The sequence below is a fragment of the Neopsephotus bourkii genome, unplaced genomic scaffold, assembly GCF_033783945.1.
Source record: "Neopsephotus bourkii isolate Nb327-2 ecotype Australia unplaced genomic scaffold, CSIRO-AGI_Nbou_v1 NB_659, whole genome shotgun sequence".
Taxonomy (NCBI): Eukaryota; Metazoa; Chordata; class Aves; order Psittaciformes; family Psittacidae; genus Neopsephotus; species Neopsephotus bourkii.
Genome location: NW_026901158.1, coordinates 7,315,970 through 7,325,386, shown reverse-complemented (window position 1 = coordinate 7,325,386; position 9,417 = coordinate 7,315,970). Strand labels below are relative to the sequence as shown.

The window sequence follows — 9,417 nt, the reverse complement described above, 5'->3', positions numbered from 1 at the left end:
ACAGGACATCCCTTAGGTGTAGTGCCTCTCTGCAAAGCTGCAGAGGTTTCCTTCTTGCTTTCCTGTACAAAGCAAGGGGGGTAAAACAAATTATTAGGATTCACCCAAACCCACATGGATTATGCATTGTTTCTCTTCCCCCTTTATCATTACTTTTGAAAATAGAAGGAAAAGGGAATTTCTCTTAGGCTCAATTGGAAAGTTTTATTTTCTGTTAAGCATAAGAATTCTTTTCATCTTTGGGGACCCTTGAGCTCAAGAGAGATAAAATTGAAGTAACAGAAAATACCATTTCTTTTTGAAGACCCTTTTTGTTTCTAAAATGCCAAAATGGGATATTATCTTTCATAGTTGTTCTTGTTTCCAGATTGCCTCTTTGAGGGAGTCCAGACAAATCTGTGAAAACCTTCCTGTGCCCTGGAATTACTTTTTCAGCAAACAAGAAATTGACCTCTAACATTATACCCAGCTATAGTTAGCATGATTTCTATCAGGCTTTGCCTAAGATTTTATTAACAAGGACTGAAAAGCACAGCTTCCAACCAATATGGACTTTCAGGCCATACTATGATTTGGCAATGTGTGTTGTATACAGAAGCCTAATGGGTGGGCTGTTGGCTTATTATAGTATAAATTGATATATATATTAACAATACCACATATACAGGAAGGATACCCCAATCCCCCACCAAGATCCCATCTTTAAAGTATTTACCATTTGGACCATTAGCACTTTAAATATGGTACAGATAATCACCTTTGATTTAGACAGAAGAAGGAAATTGTATTGATTCAGGATTATGGCCAGGTAAATAGGCCATCAGGCTGTTTGTTTTCTGCTTGATGTTTAGTTAATGAACTAATTTATAGACAGGATTAGTGTGAGCTGTAGAACAGGGGTCAGGAATAGAAAGCAGCACCCCGAACCAGAGGCTGGATTACAAAGAAATATAGGTACCCTAAGTGAAAGACAAGATGTAAATCAGTCCCAATTCTAGTACAGTGAGAAAAAGGAGTTCTCTCAAGAGCTTTTCTGTCTGAGCTTCTGCTGCTTTGCACTGAATTCTCGTGAGCATAAACACCCACCCTCATGCTGCCAGTTTGAGATGGGATAGGTGGAGAGAAGGTGCAAGTACAGAGCTGTGATTTGCTTCCCCTCTGTGCACATAAATTAGCCCCAAACATCCCCAGTGTGCATGTTCCACTCATCTACAACACCAGCTCTAACAGTTTTCTCCCTGGGGTGCCCTGTTGCCATTTGGCATTTGGGGTAGTCACGATGTTTCTCGCCTGCCAACCAAAATCTAGCAATTTGTTTGATATCTACTTGGGGAGCTGAGGAGAATGTTTTGAATGTCTGCATCTCAGTGGGAAAAAAAGGGAGCTTGACACATAATTATACACAAAACACAGCTAAATGATTTATGGATTCTCTGCCTTTCTCCCACCCTCTTACACTCAGTACCACTCTCAGAAAGGGGAAATTTATAAGTAGACCTTGACAGGCTAGGAGACAATGGTCTCTGGGGGCTTAAAAATCAGCCTGAGCCTCAGCAGACACATTTCCACCTCCTTTATGTGACTTTATGTAAAACCTTCATCTGCTGATCTTGGCTTTTCTTTTCCCATCTAACCCGTTCCCTGCTGAGTAAACATTATAGGACAGGGACCATCTCTTCAGTCACAGGTCCACAGTGCTAAGCACAAAGCAGCCTTGATCTCAAGAGGTAGAAAGATGCTAATATACTGCCAGTAAGGAAAGCAAAGGCTCACCATCCCCCTCTTTTTGTGTGAAGCTGAGAGGAGTAAGTTGGTTTCCTTAAGAGGCTTGAAAAACAAATCACTTCAGTGTTTGCTAAGAGCTGAGCTCACACACTACAAAATAGGCAGGTGAGTATGAGAACCTGATCAGCTAATGAAGATCCAATGTAGGAAGCAAAAGAGGTGCTAGTGAAACTTTCCCAGGAAAGCTAGACTAACTCAACCAGTTATCAAGCTATTAAGCAAAGAAACATCAGCAAAGGATGATTTCTTGAGGAAAAGTTCCCCTTTCCTCCAACTCACAGCCCGGCATCATGCAGATATCATAGAGAGGGAAATCAGGCTTTTCCAAGTGTTTTCCAGCTTCATTACAACATCTGCCTCAGGCACAGAGTACCCAGACAATTTGATCCAATTTGTTATCAAAACGCACCAAACTCTTTAGTTTCCCAAGTTCCAGGGTGAAAAATCTTTAAGTGCAATACTAGAGCAAGAATGGCTCCAAGGCACCCAGGTTAGGATGAATGTGCTTTAAAAGCATCTGTTAACTTCATATCTTTTTTTCAGCCATAAAAATTACTTCACACACTGTCTGCAATCCCCATTTATAGGGCTTCAGTACTTGGGTGGATGGAAAGAAGGAAGCCTGGAGCATGTAGAAGGGAAGCTAATGCACATTTTGCAGTAATCAGTTAATTTGATGGTCTTTTCAGACTCTTTCCTACAGGGTGATGCCTATGCAAGTCTGGCCGTCTGGTTTTCAAAGCATCACCCATCCCCTGCTTCCTCACAAAGCATAGACCAGGGCTCCAATCTGTTATTCCATGATTCTATGGCTCCTGAGAGGATTTGCTTCTGGTGCATTGGCCACAGAAGGCTTATCAAATGCACACTTGCCTGATGGGCTGCCTCCCTCTAGCTTTCCAGCTGGCTCTGCTTGCTTTGTAGTGGCTGAGGACTCCCAGGAATGAGGGGAAACCCAGCAGCTCTGCACTTTAGCTGGGAACAAGCAGGCATGGAGGGGAGCTGGGATGTCCTGGTGAGGTGGAGCTGTAACCCTTAAGGGATGAATGTGGCACATTCAGCCTGCAGGGATATGGGAAGAAGCAAAACAACCCCAGTGGCTAGTAGGAGGTCTGTCACAGCTCATTGCAGACTAGATGGCTTTTGAAGGTCCCTTCTAACCCAAACTCTTCCATGATTCTATGACCCCCAGCTCTCTCAGAAGGCCTGTTCTTCAACAAGCAAGCATTTTACTGCCTATCACCCACCAAGGCTCAATGAGGAGTCATTCCTTCCTCTTCCAAATATTTTAGTGTCATCTGTTCCCGGTTCCCACCCTACAAAAAAACACCCCAAACAGCTTAAGGACTCTTTTCATCTTTCTTTACTATTGTCATTATTTTTCCCATTCCCCCTTGTCATGCAAAACCAAAACTAAAAAAGTAAACCCCATCTTAATTATACCCAAGCATATGAGCAGCACAAAGGAGCCATTGACATAATCAGCAAAAAGTACTAATACCAGCAGTCTTTCCTACGGCCCTTTGTGCTGTGTGATGTTGGAACAGCTGCTGTGGAGCAGTGCTAGGGAGTGGAGCTGCTTCTCCAAGCTATGTCTTCTTCCATATCCAACTGTCCTCTGCACCCCTTGGCCACCCCATCATGACCTTCCAGTGCATCCCAGGGTGGCCTCAGCTTCCAAGGCCTCATCCTCTTCCTGCTTCTCCATGTGCTGCCTCTGCACCCTCGCCCACTGCAGATGCAGGATGCTTGGGGTGGAACGGGCATCTCTTGCCAGTTGGCTGGTGGAGGGAGAGGGCTGGATGCGGAGGGGGTTGAACTGTTGCCATTGGAGATGGCAACAGATGCTTCCTGATGGAGGCTGCGCTGGCTAATTCAGGGCTTTGTGGTTTGAGACAGAATCCCAATTATTTCCAATTAGGAGATTGTAGTGACAGCTGCTCTGAACAGGGCCTCCTCTCACAGCTGAGAAACCTCCACTTTCAGCTGCATTCAGATACCTGCATTGCTAGCATGAGGCATTCAGCCTTTTGGGGTTTATAACCTCTTTTTCTTCCACTTCTTACTATACAATTCTTCTTCTCTCCCCCACACCACTTCTCTTGAGGAATTTGGCAAAAAAAATCATCCTTACGTCTCCCTTACCAAAATCCATTCCTTTTCTCCTTGCTGTATGCAGGATTTAATTGTCCTGTTGTTCTGTCCAGCTCCCCCTCTTCCCAGTTCTCCCATTATTCCTGCCTGCCGTGTAATGTATGGGCTCTGTTAGGCAGTTTTGGCCTGACCCAGCCAGCCAAAATCAGAGGAAAAACTGATTTTATTTTGCCTGGGGAGAATACATCACAGAAAGTGTCTCATTTAGGGAAATTAAGGATGAAGGAAAAGGGAGAGCTAGAAATTTATTCTGGTTTACTGTTAAAAATATATCTATCTACTGCTGTGTGTAGGGCTGATATTTTCCCTTCACTTCCCTCTTTTTTGTTTCCTGTCCAACAGTATCACACAGTCCAGAGACACAATTCAGGAGAAAGGGGCATAGGGGCCTTTGCTGGCTTGAAAATGCTGTCTGCTGTTGAGGAGTGAACAGGACAAGTCGTTGAACAACAAGACACGTTTTGATCTGTTCTCATAGCTGCTCATCAGAGGCAAATCTAATCCTCAAAATGCAAACTAAGACAAATCCTTTGGAAGGAGAAAGGGGAGTTTGCGGGTGCTGGCTTTATTTATGATTCAGCTAAACCCTTGTTTGTTTGGATACTGAGTCTGTTGAATCAAAGCAGGGCTGAGCAAACCCTGAAGTGCTTAGTGCTGAGACTTGGAGAGTCTCTCCCAGAGGTTCAGAGCCTCCCTAAGCAAAGGAACAGGGATCTTTCCTGATCTCCCTCTTCTATCCCCTTGCCCAAGATACAACGGGAAGTTCATGATTTCCTTGAGGGGTATTTCCAGAAGGTGCTCCCTCTTACAGGAGAAGGTACCATTTAGCCAGACCAAATCCCCCTCAGGTTTGCAGTGTGAGCAGCAAGCAGCTGTAGGGCAGCTGTAGGGCAATTTGCAATCAGAATTGCTTTCTCTGCTGTAGCAAACCTACAACTGGATGGAGCCCAGGACCTCTTTCGAGGAACTGTTGTTCTCTAAGTGTGCTTGCACCCCAGGGGGGCAGCATGGGGATGCTGGGGATGCTACCTATGCTGGGAAGATGATACCAAAGGGAAGCCAGGTCTTACATTAATACAGGTGATGGAAGCAGCCATTCTGGGTTGGACATGAGCCTCTGTTGTACTGAGACAACTTCAAAACCAATGGTGGCATCAAATCCACCGACATCAACATGACTTATGACAGCAGGTTTTGGCCTGTAGTGTTTTTCTTGATCCTCACACAGCCATGGTCTTCATCATGGTTTCCATTTCACATAGGATCCAAGAGGCAAGTTTTTAGTCCTGGAGATTTTTCACTGTGTTACAAAGCACTGAAACTTGGCATTTGGATGACAGTGTTGTCTATTAATCCATGTGGAGCACTTAGATGCTACAGAAGATAAGTGCCTTGTAAATACAGATAAATAGATTAGATTAGACCTTGACAGTGGTTCATACAAAAGGCATTTCTATGTGCAAAAATAATAACACTGCAGAAAAATAGCTATTATTTGAAACCTTGGGATAGAGCTCCCATAATTGATATTGTTGGATGAAGCTAATGGAGAAGAGCTGCTGTGACTGCCCTTTTGTCACTGACTAATTCTTCCAGCAACCAAAACCACATTATCCAGCTCCCATTTAGGCCTCAAAGTGAGTGGCCACATTTTTCTAAGGAGCACAGTTCAGTGAGTACCGAATCCTTTCAAAACTCCTCTTGTTGAGTACTGTAATGGTGGGGACAAAGGGAGGAGAGTGCTTTCCTGTCTTTTACATCCTGACTGCTTGAAAATCTGGATCACAGCATGGCTCAGCGAGCAGCCCAGAGAACCAGTGGAGGATGTGGACTTAGACATGTCCCCAGTGGAGGTATCCTCCTCAGCAATGGGAGACAGTGGGGGAGAAGGATGTGGGAGGCCTGTTCTTATCAGCTCAACCACGCCTGACCACAAGTTAAATTTAACTAACTGGTACCTATTCCAGCCCATTCAGGTACAAGTTCCCAGCACGTGTGAGGTTTCTCCAACAATGTAGATTCCTGTCTTTCTAATCTCTGGTCTAGTGCAAATGGAGCAGCCCCTGGATCTTCATTTATCCACACAAAAAGAAAAGATAGAAAAGCAGAAAATAAACATCTGAGTGATCTAAGAAATCCTGAGATAAACAGCAGTTTTGTTCCTCAAATGAGTTAAAATTAAACAACAGCATTATTCCCTCAGCACCACTTGTTCCCGTTGCATTAGGTACAAACCCCAAGTGTTTAAAAGCCAGGAGATAAATAATTAAGAACATCATACATCTTTTATTGCCTTCACAAAACATACAAAGGGTGAAATCCTGACCAGTCTGAGCACAGTGACAAAGTTCTTCTTGACTTTAGATGAATTTGGATTCTAAGCAAGTTATTTTGTCAAATACAATGAAATGTGTCAGAAAACATCTCAACAACCTTAATTCTGACTTCTCTATGACCACTTCTAGAATTTAAACAGAAAACAAATCCTTTTCAAACAATGTGAAACACCTCCAAAATAAATGTTGATTTGAAGACAATATTAGGACTTTTTTCTTTCACCTAGAAAACTGGGCACACATTACAAATGCAGTATAAGCTGTTAGTAACAGGACTTGGAAATAGCTCAAGTAACTAATTATATTTACCTCTTGGGACTATTCCTTCAAAGAAAATGTTTGTTCACCAAATTCAATGAAATAGAAAATATCACCTAAAAGAGGGGAAACGAAAAAGAAAACAATCCACAAGTTAAGCAGGAGGTTGTTTTGCCTAAAGAAGAAGTGCACTTCTTTTCACTCAGCTTAAAAATACAGATTTAGCATGTGGACAGTATAGGGTTTCAGGAGTCCTTAATCATTCATTTCCTTGTTTTTAAGTGTGAGGGTTTTGCAAATGATGTGATAAGTAAGTACATTGTTGTCACTTAGCAACCTTAACTCGTTTCTGAAGTGAGTTGTTTGTTTCTATAATAAATGAGACACTCAGATACCATGGTGATGAGCACAGGAGACCTTGTGTGGTTAGGCAGAGTGCTCTCTTGATAAATATGATATTGCTCAGAGGTACAAGGCCCTCACAACTGAGGAGTAGCTCTTCGCTCTTGTCCGCAGCATAGAAACATGGTCACTGGCTGTGTTTGTGCTGCCCTACGAGGAGCACATGGGAGTTGTTCTGAGGATAAGACTCACTGCCTTTTCAGGCAGAAAAAATGGAGTTTTAGCTGGAGATCACCTTAATAATATCCAAGGCCTACTTGTCCCAGTATGTCCTTGATGGGTTTGTAGCCAGCTCCCAAATGCTTTGTTGCTATCACCAGCCTTCAGTGTGAAACTTGATCCAGCTTCACACCCCAAAACCACTGTCTTTTCATCTCCAGGCAGTCCTGCTAGAGCTGCACTGTGCCTTCTCTTGTCCCTTAATTACTCCTTTATTCACTACTTCTGATGTGACACAGCTATAAAGCCAGCTTAACCAGGTGGCAGAAGATTGCTGGCCTCTGGGAAGCCTGCTGTGATAAAGAACCTTCAGTATGGTTCCTGCAGACGGGAACTGATGCCAAACCTTGAGGGCTGTATCTGGGGAAAAGAAGTGAAAAGACAAATAGTATTGCCGAGATAGAACTCCCTCAAGTCTAAGCTTCTGGTCTGTGGGAGTAGATTAAAGCACAAGGGTTGATCACAAATGTAAAAGTAGATTTTAGACGTCTCTGTTCCTTGTTGAAACTGCATTTACTGTACAGGACTTCAGTAAATCCCTGGACATAGTTGATCCTGCTTGAGCTATACCTGATTCTTCCAATGTCTCTCTTTCCTCTCTCCTTTTTTGCGTTTCCTGACTTTACACACAATATATTTGTATTGCTGTTGCTGCTGCTTGAGTTCAAATTAATCTTTTAAGGAAGGATGAGCCACATGTAATTTCTTTTGGTTTTAGACATCACATCCATATTCATAATCCACTAATCATGTTTGATGAATCAGAATTCATTGTGAAACATACTAACCCTTTGTGTTGCTTCAGTGTTTAATCTTGTAGGAGAAGCAATCATCTATGCAACGCATTTGAAGGGGTTGGGCTGGGCTGTCTTGGGTGTCTCGTTGAGTCAGCTTCCTTGTTTGTACAATTCAGCTTGTGCTGCCGAGTCTAAGCTATCATCTAAAAACATAATTAACTCTTCAGCACTTCAGTAACAAGAGGAATCTTCACAGTGTGAATCAAACACCACCTTCTCAGTGATGCTGGCCTGAGTCTGCAACTTGTCTGGAAGGGCAGCTCTAAGCTTTCCCCTCATTCCAGCAGGGCAACCACACTGAAACCTCAAGATCTTATTCTAGCAAGTCAGCAATGGTAAGTATTTTACCTGCAGTCAAAGAATAAACAGGGAGATGACTCTTTATAGAGATCAGTAGTGTCTATTGTTAGGCAGTGTTTTGTTTAACCTGGGTACAGTTTGTGGCTGATCATAGAATCCTAGAATGGTTTGGGTTGGAAGGGACCTTAAAATTCATCCAATTCCAGCACTCTGCCACACACACCTTCCACTAGACCAGGTTGCTCCCAGTCCCATCCAGTCTGGCCTTGAACACTGCCAGGGATGGGGCATAAGAGTAAAAAGTTGGGTTTTTTTCCCCTTCCTCATTTGCATATGAGTGCACATGCTTGGTTGCTTTTTAACTATTTGCAGGATGGGATATTCGGCAGCACCTAAAAGAATGCAAGTTTAGTTATGTCACTTTTTTTTTTCTACATCAGGATTCCATGAATCCTGACTTTTCCCTTCACATGAGTTGAGATCCTACAGTCTATTCTGCTTCTCTTGCTGCCTATTCCGAGGTTACCTCTTCTTCCCCATCACCATGTGGCAACGTGACTGAGACTGGAGACAAGAAGCTTGCAATGGGGGAAGGACAGTGACAAAGTGAAGAACTGTGGACCACAGAGCACCTCCTGGGGATAGTGCAAAGACGGCTAGCTCCAGTCCATACACTGGAGAGTTGCTCTGCTTTTCCCACAGCCCCAAGATTCGGGCATCCATGATTTCCCAAAGAAATATAGCTGTTATTTGCTGAAGCAGATTCTGAGCCTGCCACACTTAATAATTCAGTGGTGAACTTTAAAGCTGAGCACAGGTTGAAAAATAACTTGCTTTAGTAAGTACAAAATCTCCATTTCTGCTGCCTTTTCTTCTCCCTCCTCCTCTCACCCATGGCCCCGGCAGCCCCCTGCAATCCAAACACTCACCATTATTATGCGGTGGAGCGAAGAGGAAAGACGGGAGGGGGGGAACTTCATTTCCTCTCTGTGGGATGTTTATTGTTTCTTCTGCTCTCAGCGGTCCCAAGGTCTCTGTCGTTTTACGTGGTGCTTTATAATGGGAATTGGTTCTCATAGGCACCGGTGAGTTTATCTGCAGAGACACACGGAGCCTGGAGATCTGAATTTATACCTCCCTGACGCCGCTGTAATTGGGACTCCCAG

At 43.5% G+C, this 9,417-nt stretch overlaps 1 long non-coding RNA gene across 1 annotated transcript; it reads right to left on the bottom strand.

The window, feature by feature from the left end:
• Nucleotides 1-1,843: 1,843 nt before the first annotated feature.
• On the bottom strand, nt 1,844-9,411 carry LOC133211988 (uncharacterized). The gene is made up of 3 exons (XR_009725351.1): nt 9,181-9,411; nt 7,193-7,514; nt 1,844-2,847 (listed from the first exon to the last, which is right to left on the bottom strand). It is a non-coding gene; the product is annotated as an uncharacterized LOC133211988 (long non-coding RNA).
• Nucleotides 9,412-9,417: the final 6 nt, after the last annotated feature.